This window comes from Enoplosus armatus, chromosome 1 (genome assembly GCF_043641665.1).
Source record: "Enoplosus armatus isolate fEnoArm2 chromosome 1, fEnoArm2.hap1, whole genome shotgun sequence".
Taxonomy (NCBI): domain Eukaryota; kingdom Metazoa; phylum Chordata; class Actinopteri; order Centrarchiformes; family Enoplosidae; genus Enoplosus; species Enoplosus armatus.
The window spans coordinates 9,748,853-9,765,725 of NC_092180.1; the positions used below are offsets into that span (position 1 = coordinate 9,748,853).

The 16,873-nt window shown below is 37.3% G+C and overlaps 1 protein-coding gene across 1 annotated transcript in view; it reads left to right on the top strand.

Annotated features, from left to right (window-relative positions):
- LOC139285327 (protocadherin-9) overlaps positions 1 to 16,873 on the top strand; it is a 181,935-nt gene that overhangs the window by 125,819 nt on the left and 39,243 nt on the right. The gene's annotated exons all lie outside the window — the stretch shown is intronic.

Sequence of the window (16,873 nt, forward strand, 5' to 3'; positions counted from 1 at the left end):
CTAACTTAGCAGATGTACTCACATTTGGCAGATGTACTCCGTGAGTACCGTGTAGGCCTACTGACTCACTGTCTTCACAAATCAATAGAGCTGCACATGGCCCAACCACGTGCCATTTTAATACAGCTAACTGGCTCCATTTTAAATTTGGTACATAGTAAGTTTACAAGCATGGAAAAAAATGTGTATACTCATCTTCTTGCTCCTCTATCCCACCTCTAAGGGAGCATCTACAACTGTCATACATAATAGATAGATATAGTAGTATATGTTTAAAAATGTATCATTCAATGTTTCACACACAAAATGAGAATAGTTAAAATGTTAAAAAGTGTAATAGTGCCTGTATTCCAGGCACACGCAATGATTTTTTTTTTAAATTAATGCAAGAAATAGTGGAACATAAGTAAGTAAGTAAAAAGCATGCCTTTGACACTGGAGATCGAGGTTTGTCTCATACTTCAAGTCAACAGTAACTTTTTCAATATTTGACCAGACCATGATCTTTCCCTAACCATAACCAAGTGGTGTAGTTGCCTGACGTGGAAGGGGAACTCAGGTCTTGGGGAGTACTACTGCATATGGGAAAAAAGTTTTGTGAAGTCTTTTGTGGCTCGAGAGGGAGCTGCGCAGACTTTGGAAAAAAAAAAAAAAAAATCTGAGAATGTGGTGTCGATGGTCAAGTTGCATTGTGGGTAATGTAGGTGCAGAATGCATGGAACAAAAAAGAGGAAATCTTTAGTTCTGCTGCATCGATTTTGATCCTTTTTTACTGTCCATCTTGAGTCTGACAATGCCATAAGAGTGTAATGCTAAAGCGACAGAGTGTTCTTTTAAACAACCACAAACTAACTATAAAACCCAATTCATTCTATACTTGTCAGAAGAGGAAATTGTACAGAAAACTAATGAAAGCACTGCCTGTGAATGTGTATATATATACCTTCAATATGAACCATTTGAATTAACATTGAACATTTAGAGGATATATTCAATATAAATGATATTTCATTGTGTTGATATAAAACATAATCTGGATGGCGTTAAACTTCTTTCAAATCATACCAACCAATGGAAATTAATTGTATATGAACATCATTTTCAGGAGACATAATTCCTAATTTCATCGCAATTTCAAAAGTTAACAGACAGGCAATTAAAGCCAACAAGAAATGACAATGTTACAACATATGAAAGCTGTAATTAAACTATCAGCAATTATTGGCCAGTTCTGTTGATGTGCACACTGTATTTCATGGCATATCAGACATTTATGCAATATGTTAAATTGATGTATGCAAATTAGCTACACATGTCAGAAAAGAGCTACACTATAAATGTGATCCGTAACAAAATGCACGAAGAAATGTATAAGAGACACTACAAATGCCAGATTAGAGTATTAAAAGGCTTGAATTACTTACAATCAATTTTGATATATAGTACTTGCAGAATCTGTACAACATCTATTAGTGAATTGCATGTTAAAAATAAAAACAAAAAAAGCACACACCACTAGATACAGTACATAGATGTAAAAATGTTGCCAAAGGTCAGAGTCAGATAATTGTCCAGTTACCTCATGACATGATTCAACAAGGTAACACCTGACCCTGTAAACAGATTTAAACTACATTAGATATTAATAAAATATGAGATAAACCCATGCTCTAAACAGTTTCTCTGACTAGTCTATATAATACAAGTAAACCTATGGGTATGTACATTTTACATGAACCGAGATCATGCATGTAACAGGACTGGTTACATTAACCGTTTACACTTTTCCAACATGAGGCATCATTTTTATCCTGAGGCAATGGCATTCTGATTTGTTAGTGTTGTTTGCCTGTCAGCAAACTATTAACAGCTACAACAGTGGTCTTTGATCATTGACCCGCTGCTTGGCAGGATAATGATTTTATGTCCTGTCTATGAGGGATGTGTTACCTGCTGGTGGTATTCTCAGATATGTGAACTCAGTGTTATCAGGTTAACTAGTTTTGAATTTGAAGTCTCTGTCAGACTTAAAAAGCACTCTTTTCACGCTCTTTTCCTACTAGCAGTACGATATGACTTAGTCTGTTGACAAAGGCAAAGAGTATCTGGAAGATATTTGACATTATTATGTTCTAAGTTGAGGTGCATCTTCTAACACAATTGAAAATAACCCTATTCAGTGCAACATTTTAGATGAGGACCTTGACAGCGGGTGGTCGTACCAACCTTTGTTCAAGGTTTGACAATATTATTACTGTTGCCTTTTTTCTGACATATTAAAAATGTTAAAAAGACCTTCTTAAAGAATCAAAATTGAAACGATTTATTAAATTATTTTAAGTCTACAATCCTCATTTCTGTGCAGAATATTGAAAAAATATTCAGTTAAAGGGTGTTCATTTTTCTTCTTTGGTTGCAAGCAGCAGTGGGATTCACATGGGAGACCGATTAAAGTTCCTTCCAGATGAGAGTGATCAGTATGTAGTCCTCCTGATAATAAGGTTGATGTTGATGTTTAAGTTATGATATCTACACAGTCGGCATTGAGGTATTTAAAGATGAATGTTGTAATCCACAATAAACAATTTGCTTTTGTGATTTTCTTTCACATAAAATGCTTTTTATGCAAAATAGAACTACATTTTTTAGTTTTGTAATTTAAGTGGTGATAATGTAGCAGACATTAACCTTTAGCAACAAGTGTATAAGTCAAATTCATGCCATCTCATCAGTACTTTTCTGGACCAGTGCAGCATCTGCACACTATGCCTGATCAGAAAGTGAAGCACTGGCTAGCAAAACAATCCCCTGCAATTATCATAACACAGAATGCACGTGTCATATTTTAAACTGATAAAGAGATTGGAGGTAAAATTGACTTAACAACCTTTGGATCTGGGCTTCCCAGTCTGTTTTTTTTTTTGTTTGTTTAAAAAGTGAACTTACTAATTATCCTTTATGTAATACAGGAAAGTGGTTAGACTTATGCGTAGGTTGTGGCTTTCATCTGAACTAAGGAAACATGCACAGTGTGGGAGTTTTGAAAGTCTGATGTCTAACAGTCTTCATGGAGTAGAGCATAAAGAGATGTTTTATATTTCTATAAAACGTCTTTGTAAACAAAACAAGCAAAAAATCAGTTGAACATGAAAGTGAAGAAAATAACAATAATAGATACATGGTAATCAGGGACACAGCATTTTCAGTCAACATCATGATATATATAGTATATACATTTTTTTGAATAGAGAATGATTTGACTACTGAGTGAATTACTCTGTTCCTACATACGATACTTAACATTACTGTTGTTTGAGGATTAATTTCAATATGTCTAATGTACCCCTTCATCCTGCTCTTTGAATTGAATTGGAGAAACTTAGTAACAGTAATATATGAGCAAGTAGTGCGTGAGAAGGGAAAGACCTTACAGGGCCCTCTCTGCCAGTAATGCTTGATTTTAAAATTTAAGAGTGTTTTCTAAGAGCATTTTTACAAAAGCTCTTAAATTTTTTACTCACAATTCCCAAAACAGCACTTAAAAGCAAGTGCACGTGCAGGCCCTTTAAGAGCTTCTTAACATCCGCTGTCCGTGGTGCTGAAGAGAAGGATGAATTGATTCAAAGTAGTTCAAAGTGTATTAAATTCTCGATAAATCATGTCAGATATTAAAAATACATAAAACACAAAGCATACATGAAACAAATGACACAGTAGATACAATTAATGTGCTTGGAATCATCAGCATGAGTGCATCATGAAAAAGCAGCTTAATTCACAGTCGGCAGTGACAGAGAGTTTCAGGGAGTAAACTTCTACTTTGATCGATTTATGCTGCTGAACATTGCCCTTAAGCACAAAGTAGGCCATTCTGTCAAATCAACATTTTTGTATTAGACTTCAATTAGCAACAGGAAATTCTCTATCAATGAGAAAAATAGCCTGACAACATAAAAGCACTAGAATGAGATCAATAAAAAGATGAACAAATAGAAAGCATATGATTTGGAAAAGTGGCATTACCAGATGTAATTAATATCATATTGATAGAATAGGTGAAAATCACTCAACCCCAATTCACTAACAAATAGTAATAAAGTATACATGACGTTGCCAAAACTGAGTAGCTTTAACTGTTTTGTGTCAGCTGGTAGACAAACGTAGAATGCAAAACATAAATAAAAGGGTTTGTTTGATCTCAGAGAGGTTTATGCTGGTGTGCCTTCTCCAAATTAAGTGACCAAAATATTTTGGAACATAAGTGCTCTGAGGTGTCGACCTGCTCTGAGCAGGTGGGCGGCGAACCCTGCAAGACGCTCTCACTCTTGGCACCGAGATTGCAGTGCTCCATTGGATTTGCAACGCCACATTGTCCTTTGCAGAACTGCTCCTCCCAACTGTCCCACGCACGGCAAGATACCAAACAGTAGAAGAAATAACTCCAGGAAAATACCAGTTTGCCGGTGTACTACTGCTTGTTTTCTGTGAGTTGGTAAAAAAGAGTGTCTGAATAGTGTCTTCACATGCAATGCTTTTTGGAAACCCCCTGAAAATGTATAGAGAAGGTGCTCTTAGGTAACAGAGCCCAGGATCATCTCTAATGTTCATGCTTCATCGTAGTTCACGCTTAGGTCACACAATTAAAAGACAAATCAAATCAAGTAAGAAGGAAAGTCACAGTCACTCTCATAATATCTTACAGGACTGCTGCATGTCCCTCTGCAATTATAGCGTGAAGTCATTCACGCCAGTTTCTATAGAAAGCCCTCATAATGAAACAAGTAAACAAGTCACATATTCACCAAATTAATGCGTATTTGGGATGAAACATAATTCTGTCAATCAGTTACATTTCAGAATAAAAAACAAAAAACAATTGATAACTGGGCTGCTGAGGTCTGTCAGATTGGTTGTGCATGGATGAGAGTCCCCAGACTACAAAGAAGCTGAAATAATACATGACAGGAGAGTGCCCAGAATAAACAGAGAGGAGAGAGGGGTGAGATGGGGAAGTCATGTTTATTTATAAAACATTTAAAACAACCATTATTGACTAAAGTGCTATATGAATGATTTAAAAACATTGCAGACAAGAAACAGAGCGGTAAGACAGAAAGATCACTTACACAATCACGCAAATACACACATACACACACACGCAGAAAGTCAAAGGCAAATAGAAATGGACTGTGAGATGAAATTTGAATGAGTCGTTGGAGTGTGTGGAACTGATATAATGAGAAAGGTTGTACATCTTGTCTAGCCACAACCCTTAAGCCTCAATTCTAGACTATCAGACAACCAAGAGCCCCGTGTCTGATGACCTAAGAGTAGAACAGGTCAAAATAAACAGAAATATAATGGATACGCCTTATAAACAACAACAGAATCTTATAGCCATTTCTGAATTGCCCTAGGGGACAGTGAGGAGAGCCACCCAAATGAGAGATGAGTACTTTCCTACAGTATAACAACATTTTTACATCTCTAAGTGAGCCAAATCTTATTCCTGTGTTTACACTCAAAAAAGTTGCACAAGAAAATAAATACTTTTTAGACATAAGCCAACAAACAAGAAAATACACATAAAATGACAGAAAACTAGATAATAATAACAAAAAACACAATTAAAATTACCTAAAATCACATTGGCATGAATTATGTACGCCGTATCCCTGTGTACATTATCCATTGTACATTATAGATTGCTGATCTCTGCCACGGATAAGCAAAAGATCAGAACTGGGCCACTTTGACCAGATGTTGTATGGTTTTGTAAGTGTTGGTGGCAGCAGTTTTGTCTAGATGCACAATGACTAATATGAATTAAATACTAAAATAATATCTGTAAAAATGAGCAGTAATCCATGCAGGAGGTGCTGAAGACACTGGACACTAACTGAAAGTAATAAACCCAAAGTCATCTGTATGCTTTTTAACTTGAGAGTAAAACATCTAATGTTCGGAGGCCAGTTCAGTTAGAACTTCATTTTATTTTATTTTCTTTTAGTGAATAACACATTTTTTTAAGATGGTTGTTTATTTACCCCCTGCTTTTCTATACTAATCACATGCCTTTGTCTGTGAATCCTCTTTTGCCATCACTGAAAGTTAGAGTAATGTCCTATAATTAAATTGGCTTTTGAGCAGGGTGGTGGCATTATAAGAGCAGCCTTTTTGTCATTTCTATACTCCAAACATAGCATCTGCCTACCATCTAAATCATACCATCATCGGCGATACAAATGAAGGGGAGGAGATCTCACTTTTTTAGCTGTTCAAAAGTTAGGAAATGGCAGGATTTGTGTTTCAGAAGCTATACAAATGTGGAGCATTTTTGTTTTGTTTGACACTGATATGAATAGGTAAAGTGATATAGAACAAGAAACACTGATAATCAAGCAACAAAGCTAAGTAACATATTGACGTTGAAATGAAGAATGGATAACATGTTTACAAAAACAATTGTCTGAGTTGTGGGTTGTTTATGGCTGTAATCCCAGGAATGCTCTCTGTGCAAGTGGGAAAAGAAATTAAGATGGAACTGGAAGAAGTAAGCAGCAATACCTTGACTGGCATTGCTGCTTGCCGTGTAGACGGCTGGATCTGGCTCACTCTGTGGCACTCTGGCACTTTTTTGTAGACATTTTGAATTCAGAACCAAATGAATAAGCCCAGAGTAGCTAGCTACTTGGTTTTAATCAGATAATCAAACATTTAATGCCATGAACAGTAATGTCATAAACAGCCTACTTGGATTGCACAAGTCACTTGGTCTGAGCTGGAGATAACCATGGTGATGAAAAATAAAACCGAATGCTACTCTGCATTGCTAGCATGTAAATGTGGGAGAGAATAGCAACTTAAATAGGACTTTAATGGACCCCACAAGAAAAGCTAATTATTTTTGAAAAGAGACAGGGAGGTCTAGACCAGGAGAAAAAGCGAACAAAGAAGGGTTTAACTGGCAGAGCAAAAGTGAGTAACAGCATGCCAGAAAGCATGCCAAAGGTACAGAGAATCAAAACTCTGTTGAGTCAAGTGAAACCCTTTTGTCATGTAAAAATAATGTCACTATTAGACATTATAGAGTCTCTTGACATCTTCTCAAGAGACAAAATCAAGCAAAGCTTCTCAAAAGCACTAGAAGTTTACTCCCACAGCAGCACATCACATATTCAAGTACAGCATCATCAACTTCTGGTTTCACTACTTTGGTTAGTTTGTTCTTCATTATCATATTGATCCACACTACATTTTACAAAGCATTTTACAAGGTTGTCCTACTCTTTTCCCCCTCAGGTTAGTCAGACTGCCATTTAGTAATTTAATTAATTGCTTTTTCAATTTATGACAGAGAAATGAATTTGGTACTTCCTTCATTTTAAGAAATATCACTAGCTACACAGACCAACCATCCAGATCCAGTCGTGCAAATGTGTTGCATTGTAAGGTTTTAGATTTCTTTCCTCAAAATGTTGAATACACATTTTATCTCTGCAAATACCAAAATGTAAGAAGCAGAACTGCAAAATTAAAAGACAAAATACTTAAATGAATGTTGTCACACGTTTCGATAAGAAAACTTCTGTTTCTGCAGATTATTATAGGCAAACCACCTCTGACGCTCTGACAGTCAAATGTATGTGCAGAACACATTTTCTAGTCAGATAAAATGTCAATGTCCCCTTGGGTCATGAATAGCTACAAAACAATATAATTTGGTGACGTATCTACCGTACTGTAGGTGCCAAGTCTAGTGAAGTGGTGTGGTTAACCAAAGACACATACTGTAGAATATTTAATGTCTATAATAAACTGTAGGAAGCTGAGAAACCAATGTCAGCAATTAATTATTGTATATGTTACTATGCTGGGGATTACAGCAAGCAAATAATACTAGGTGTTTTATCCACTGGGGCAAATAATCCTCCTACTCATTCATAATTAAATCACATATACAGTAAGTTGAATCAGAGGTGAGTCAGCACACTGCACCTCTACAACTCATTTTGTTTAGACATACAAGAGGGAAGTTGTTGAGGATGTGTTGTTTCTGTGTGTCGCTTATCTATTTTTTTTTCTTCCTAAAACATACGTTTTTTTGTGGGCATGGAAAATGACTGTGGGTCATTTCTTTGCAGATCCACTGGGTATCGTGTACTTTAAATGCACCTGCAGCCCCTTTTAGCTGTTTGCCCTATACACAGAAACATGTGTATTAAAATAAAACAAAAATAACAATGCATTGTTACTTATCTTCTTCTTGATCACACGTCAGTGAAAGTTCTGTGAAAGAGGGGTTTAAAGAGGTTAAAATCAGAATGCACAGAAGCTTTATTATTTTATTTTTTTTAGATTTCTTTTTTGTGCGTAAATAAGAATGCTTCATTTTAAGCACAGTGTACATGGTAAAAACTGCAAGTTGTACAGATGTACTGTAAAAACTACCTGTGTCTTTCTGTATGTATTCCATGAGCTGGCAAATTAAATTCACCCATCTTCATCCTTCAGTATGTACCGAATTTCTTGGTACATTGTTCATCATCTTGGCGTGTCAGAAGAACTGTCCTCTTGAGAAAAAACAAAAGCACTGGTCATTTTTTCAAATGTCTTAAAAATACCCATGTATTCAGGAGCAACCTCATTCTTCACCGATATGATGACTGTCCTCTCCAGAAAACTGACAGCATTGGTCGCATGTTGAAATGGCATATGTTCACATTAGATAGTAGCTAAAGTAGGAATTGTGTGGCATTGTAATACTGCTGAGAATCCTGTCAGTGCAGAGGTCATGATGAGCATAGAAGGGGATTGACTTTGACACTGGAGACCTGTTAGGACTGTTCGGACTCCTGCTCCTGCTCTAAAGCTGATGTGTCGCTAACCTGAACCATTATCTTATTCTAACCTTGTTCAAGTTAATTACCCTAACTTAACCATAGGCAGAGCAGTTATGAGCCTATAGATATAGATATTGCTAATTTATTGACTTGAACAATTGGTGTGTTAACATTTTTGTACAAAAATTGCAGGAGGTTTCGCATTTTTTTCAGAACGATTATTTTCTTACAATTCTCCTCGAGGATTTACATTGGTTTCTCTGTGGCTGGGGTATGGCCAGGTATTCAAGCACTAGTTGAACTTGAAGTGTTTGAAGATGAGTGATGTTAACAGGAACACGGTTCACCAAAATGGTTGGTTGCACTATTTATGCATAGGAACACAACCAACTGACAGGAACAGAGGATGAAGCACATGGGGAGAAAGGGTGAGTGGACGAGGTGCTTGTTGAAATAGCACAATGTGACTGGGAAAGGGTAGCTGTTAAGGGGCTTGGTGGAGAGGGACAAAATGCTCAAATGCAAGATTGTTATGTTCTCTACCATGAAAATGGAACCACTTTAGCCATTAATCATTGATGGACAGAAGATGATGGATAACTCCCTTGTTGAGGTATTCTGCTCCATTCCATTCTGCACTGCTTTGTCTGAAACATCAAAGGATCTTTTCAAGTCCCAACTCTGCCAAGTATCAAAAAACAAATTACTCCTCAATTTGACTCGTAATCGGCCAAAAGATATTTCATGAAATGTGGAAATACTGTGAAATATCACAATTACACTGATTTTAATCAGTAACACATGTCTGGCCATTAGGACTAGGTAATGTAATGCTTTCATGATGTTGTCTCCATATTTTATCAGCATGTTGGCTATTTATTTCATCACAATATTGTGAAAATATGCTGCAGGCAAGCAGGATGGTCACAGTGCCATGTTTTTGTAATTGTTAATGCCAAATTTCTGGTGCTATATTTCCCAGACGTCCCAATTGTCTCTCCGTGGCAGTGAAGATTGGCAGCTTCTTCACTACATTTTACCTTTGTGCCACCAGGCTTGTTGTCATGGGAAATGTTGTATTACTGTGCTAAACAAAACAGCAACTGATTTACTTACGTACTGTTTACTATACAACTTTGTTTTGCAGCTCCAGTATTCAGTGAAGGAAATTCACGTACTGAGTAGTTTTCTGCAGACTGTGAAAGGACAAGCATTGATCATGGAGCACCAACACCCAATTTTAGTGGTACTTTTAGTATTCATTAGCACCACCATACAGAGTCAAGCTGTCACTGAAGAGGTTATAGCAGATGTACACAACTTGTTCTCAGCAAAGTATATGATTGGACAACTTTAACAGAATATACAGTAAGTTGAAAGGCCTCCAGTGCCTTCATGGCAGTGGGAAAATACCTTGGAAATGTAAAGAAACCATGAATAGGCAGGAGAGAGCAACTAGTTTATAAGAGCTGTTGTAGCACAGATTGATTTACTGGAAGCAAAACATACCACTGCAGACTCAGTATGTATCAAACTGAAGGATGAATTGACAAGAGATATTTGGCTGTACCTCTGCACTTCTACAAATGTATTTTATGTTATTTTCAAGTCATTCATTGAAAGCTCTCCTATGAAGGAATCTGACAGGAGAGCTGTGTTTTCCTGTTGTATTAACAGGGCTGACAAATCTGACTCCACCAGATTTCCATCAGTTTCCATTAAAGCAAGTGGAAAACAGAAAACGAAAAATGTCAATTGACAATGTTGGAAAGATTCTTTTTTGTGTTGTTTTAAGTCATATTTTTGGTTATAGATTAATTATTGCTGTATTTGCTTTTGATTCTGTTGTAGTCTAGCAAATTATATATTCTCCAAATTCCTAGCAACATGACCTATTCCTAAAAAGAAGACTTTTGTATACATGGATGTAAACAATGCTGAATTTACATGTTTCATGGGGGAGGAAATGCATTCAACACGTGTGTTAGACCTCAAGGGTACACGTGACGTGTTTTGGTGATTAACACTGATTTTCTATATGTTTACTAGAAAACTCCACCTGAAACCTTTAAAGTTACACTCCAGATATGTTTTAGTATCAAAGACTCATCCCCCTGTAGGGGTGAAAGGTGGTGTTAAAAGTTGGTGCCAGGGTAGTAAGATGGCCAGCTTGAATTCATGTCAATTTCAATTAACTCTAGTGGTACCAAGCTTTCACTGTGGGGGAAAAAAGGGTAACCAGAAGCCCTTAGAAACTTCTCAAACAACCTCTTCACTGTCTGTCCATCTGCTCATATGTCCAACTATACTTTTGCTGAAACATGGCTAAACACCCCAGTTCAGTTTGTCATGTGTACATTGAGCTACCGTAGTGTATTTAGCAGTTTATATAGTCACTCTTTGCAAAAAAATGTGACAATAAGGACAATAAAGTGTTCTTTAACCTACAGAGAATAGGCATTAAATTCTGTTTTCACTGCAGTCAGACAAATATTCTAATATTGGGAGACAATATAGCGAGGTATGGAGGTATGGAGGTACGGTGACTTAGAGAAGAGAGAATAAATAGTGCAGAGCCCAGTCTGGTGAGTGGACTTGAATTATGTGCTGAAGGTGTTTACATTTACTCTTGAGCACAATCACTCGAATTTGGAATTCAGTACAAGCTTCCATATAGTATATGACCAGTTGATGGAATGTAGGCTGTGACTTGGGACACTTTTGACTTTGGTTGGACAAGAAGCAGACGGCAGCACTCTGGATGAACTACAGGGGTAGAAGACAGCACTTTAGTGTCACAGCCAAGAGCGTGTTGCACTTATCCAGACATGAGATTGCAGCCATGACGTGATCCTTGTGCAACAAAGTTGAGAGTAGCAAACCTGATGCCTATAGCATCAATGCTCATCCACCTCTCGGTTGTAGTATGAAGGATAGGAGATAGAACTATATGTAGCCCTTTACTGTTGCTAGTGATTAAATATCAACGAATTAGCAATACTCATATTCACATCTGTATCTACATGTTTAAATTCATTATTTACTGTCATACAAATAATTTTGACAGTCAAGCAGAAACCCGAGGTATATGAGCAAGATTTGAATCTAGCCCGTCAGTTACCACAAGGCTAATAGATTTTCCGCTGTAGAAGCAGAGTACAGTTTTCTGGCACATCGTCAACTACTTCCAAGGTGCATGGAGAAGGGAAGAAGTCTGAAGAGGTCAAAACTCCAGCAACACTTCTAGTAAACAGTATACAGCCTTCATCAGGGTCATCCCTGCCACAAGCCAAAAGGCATTGTTTGGACCATGAAGTTGTATATGTATACTTCAAGTGTTGCTGGAATTTTGACCTCGTAATACATTTTTTTCTCTAAATATGTGCGACAGTGCAACACTCTGTAATCAGTAATATCTAAAACTAACATGCAAACACAGCAAATACTGTGTATCTCAAACTCAGTGAAAAATAAATCTTGCTTGAGTTACTCTAATAGCAGATGAAAAGAGAAGAATGTGGGAAAATACACAAACAAAAAACCAGTGCAACCTGCCATTATTAAGCAACTAATTAGGGGGCCAGCAGTCAATTAAGCATGTACATTTCACATGCACTGCTGCAGTATTTATGGACTGTATAGCTGTCCAGGGAACATAATAGGCGACTGTAAAACAATAGCAGTCTCATTAACAGAAGATGTTTAATCCACTGTCATGAAATGGTGAAAAAAGTAATGAAATACAAAGAAAAAGGTCACAAGACAAAAGGGAGATGCACACGCAAATCTTCACCATTTGTTCAGTACAGTGCCACAGGTTGTGCTGCTGCTGAGACCCTCCACATAGACACATGTTTAAATATCCTTAGGCTACCATGCATGTGTTTTGATTGCAACCATAAAACACATGTTGTGACAATATTGCTAGCACTATAGCTGTCTGATTTTATTGTTGCATATTTATCCATAGAAATACATGACATGATGCCTTTTATGAATGCCTTATTGCAGAAATTAGGACAATTTAAAAGCATTCTCTCAATTGAATAAGAGTAACAGACTCGTCCACTGAAACACTGAACTCTGTGCCAGCAGCTTTGTTGTTTCTGTAGTACAGATGCCCAGCAATTGACTATTCAGGATAAACAAATACCAGGCTGTCACTCAGTCTGGCAGCCATCCGACCACCTCAGTCACAGACAGCCAGTGATGCCAGTGAGATGGTGGGATGCCAAAACAGTAGATGGATGTCACAGATCTTTTGACTAGAGCTCCATGCTGCCATGACAGACCTAGAGTACCTGTTTGCATATCCTTTGACTGTATATCAAAGTGAGAAATCAGTATGGAGTTTCTTAAACTATACATTGTCAAGTTTGATTCTGTCCAGGAGATATCTTCTATCATAAAGTTTAGTTTTGAGTTATTCTCACTTGCCAACAGTAGTGTGAGACAGCCAGTTTTACCCTTGCCAATTCTGTGTTCTCTTTTCTTAAGGGATATTTGAAGGGATGATCTATGCATATTCGCAGCTGAAACTCCCCTTAAACCCAGTTCTGCTGTATGTGAGGAAGTGTGCGTTTGTGTTTGTGTGTTCCTCCTGATACCTAAATCCCATTGTGTGAAGAGGAAGTAGCAGGGTAGAGTAGCTAGGGCCCCTGACCAAGCCTGTGGGTGGGTGGCATGGATTCATAAATCAGGGAGCAGTGTTAATCTCTCTCAGGTATTGGAAAGCCAGCCCTCAGTAAATATGTTGCCCCAGGATAGAATGGGGTTTAAAGGATTTCTGTCTCCAAAGAGAAATTAGGCAGGAGCTTCAGAAGTGAGCTAAATGGAAATGCTTGCTGGAGCATACAGAGAAAGCAGGGTGCTGCTGTCAGCTAGTAAACATCCTCTCAGAGTAGCCTCAGTCATTATCGTGGCAGTCGGTGCCAACAGCTAGTTTGAGCAGACGGGTGGGCTGATGAAGAACATCTTCTATGCTGACGATTAGTCACAATTGGAGGACTGTTGGATTACAGAGTTGGGAATGAGAATTATTTGTGCTATAAGTAAAGTGGCTAATTACAGTTACTTACAATTACATCCCACCCACTTTGTGCAGTGGGACTTTTGAAAAGAAAAAGAAGAAACTACTAACAAATTAACTCAATCTTATCCAAATTCTTTTTTTGTTTAGGGTCACGCTTTCTGCTTGTAGTGTATTTCATTTAAAAAACAGTTCTTTATTGATTTAATGGACAACATATGTAAAGGTACAAATAATTTCAAATTTAAACATATTGTTGACGTTATTTTAGGAATCAGTGATTTTAAGAGACCTCCTGTAGATCATCTAATGAGTCAGTTTAAATGGCAGCATATTGTATATAATCATAATAGCCCATTACAGAACCTTGACTTAGACAAGCCAACAATGTAATATCACAAATTGGGTGGAATAATTGTGTAGGGAATACAAAACCGACCAATTAGCAAAGCAAGGATACATAAAAATAAATGACATATTGTAATTATCTGCAGAGCATTAGCTTTAAGCATATTTTGTTTTTCCCTATAATATTCACTCCTGGCAGCTCAAGCATTATTAATGTTTTCATGGTTATTTTTAGGCAAGTCAAATCACTTGGTCAAGGCTAGGGAAAGATTGTGGTCTTATTGAAAAAGTCAATGCTGACAAGAAACAAGCATTTTTTTTAACCAAAAACAACTACTACACTACTGTGTTTGCAATTAAGGGGGTGGGGAGTAGGTAATTGCCGGTAAAGGAGACAAAGTATCTATTTCATCCACTTTCTATAGCCGCTGATCCCTATTAAGGATCATGGAAGGCTGGAGCTTATTTCATTATCTCAGCATGCACTGGGCATGAGGCAGGATGGCAGGCTATCACAGGGTGACATGAAAGAAATAATATACGGTAAAAATCTACAGCTTACAAATACAGCTTACAATTCCCTTTACCTGCATGTCTGTGGGCTATGGGAGGAAAAACAAGTTGAAGAATATTCATATGAGATTTATTTCCCAAAACTATCTGTCCAGTCAGTTATATTGACACAGTGTTTAGTGTTGTGTACCAGCGGAGCTTTTTCTGGTAAATTCCCTTGTGGAAATTGCTCATAGATCTGCAGAGGGCATGTCATCATCAATTTGAGCAATTACAGCTTTTAAGTTTCTGTTTTTTTCCTCAAAGCATTCATTTTACATTATCTATTTATATATATATACCGAAATGGAGATAACCTTATCTGTAATCGAAGGACTAATATCATGTGTCATATACATTTTGTTTATATTTGTATGAGAGTAAAATATGTTCTGGAGTTACCATATGAAAAGTTTGAATGCTCTATATCAGAGCTTCCCGAACTTTGGAGGCTTGAGACTTGATGCTGTCAAGGCTTTGATGTCTGGCTGAATAGACGTCAGCTTCAGGCGGAGATGGGATTCAAGACCTAACGTGTTCCTGTACTTGGTCTTTAAGGCCACAAGCATCGAAAATTCCGCTTATCCCGGGAAATGTTGTGGCAAACGGAGTCAGAAACATAATTGCCTTGTTTGAGAGCTCTGGGTATTTGGTAGCCACATGCAACCAAAACTGAGTCAAAAGCCTTCCTATAAAAATCTGTTTCAAAGAGCTATCACAGGATAGATTGACAAGGTTGTCCTGCTCCTTGGAGGTCAGACACTCAATTACAACCTCAGTGTGGTTGGCAAAGGGAATCTGAATCCAGCTGTGCTGTTCGCTGAGGCCAGGGAAGTAGTCCCGCATCTATAACTTTAAAGTCTGTAGGTGCGCTGTCACAGCAGCTGCTGCACTGTTGGGAAGTGACTTCTCCTCTTTTGTCAAGAACTCCGACATGTTTTCGAAGCACTCATAGTTTGCTCGGGTCATTCTTTTCTCCCACAGATCACTTTTCCTCAAAGTCGCCTCTATTTTGTTGTGTACGTGGAAAATTGTGACTGCTCTCCCCTGTAGCGCTAGGTTGAGTCCATTCAAGTGGCTAAAAATGTCTGCCAAGTTAGAAAGCCAGTCAAAATCTTGGTTACCCACTAGGAAAGAGGTGGTGCATATGTAAACAATCTCACCAGCCTAGCTAGTTAATGAAAAAATATAAATTTTTTGATGTATTTTAATTTAGTTATATTATTATTAATATTTTGATCAATTTGCTACATTGAAGAATGTTTTATAGCGCAGGCTGCGGCTCACCTGCAATACCTCCGCAGCCCCCACACTTTGGGAAGCACTGCTCTGTATGAATTATTCTTCCCATTGTATACTCATAAATGTTTCTAATGCAGTATTTCTCCATTTTTAATTGTTCAGTGATAGAGAAATGTAGTACGGATGAAGAAAGATGAATCTTATTAATTTCATAAGGGATTCAAAGCTTCATAAATAACCCTGGAAGCCAGTGAAGTGATGCTTTAGTTTGGGGCGATATGATAGTTCAGAAATGTTGGCTACATTAACTTTAATTTTAATATTTCATGATGGGTAACACAAACGCACAGGGATAGTGACTAGTTACAATAGTCAGGGTATAATGAAAAATGTTGATGAAAATGTCAAAAATCTTTTGATGATACATACAATTTGGGCAATCATGGATGTGTGTTTGAGTATTAAAGGAATACTTTTACTATTGCAACTACTATTAATACTATTTTGAGAAATTAGTTCATGTGCTGTCTTCAAAGATATAGATGAGAAGATATATAGATATTATATCACTTTCATGTCTGTCCATAGAACACAGAGATAACTCACATATTGAGCTACAGTTCAGGAAGCAGGGGAAGTTTATTCTTTTACCACATATGCACCCAGTAAAAATGATTCAAGACTCATTTGTGCAGGGTGACAGCACAACATTGAAAACTAATAGGCCTGAAAATTGTATAACCTTTATGAAGATAGGTAGACTTTTACAATTTGGGTTAAAGACCATTATTATTTGGCGTAATGCGAGAAAATTAATTATCTTCCAGTAAACCATGTACACATCCAAATATGATACCGA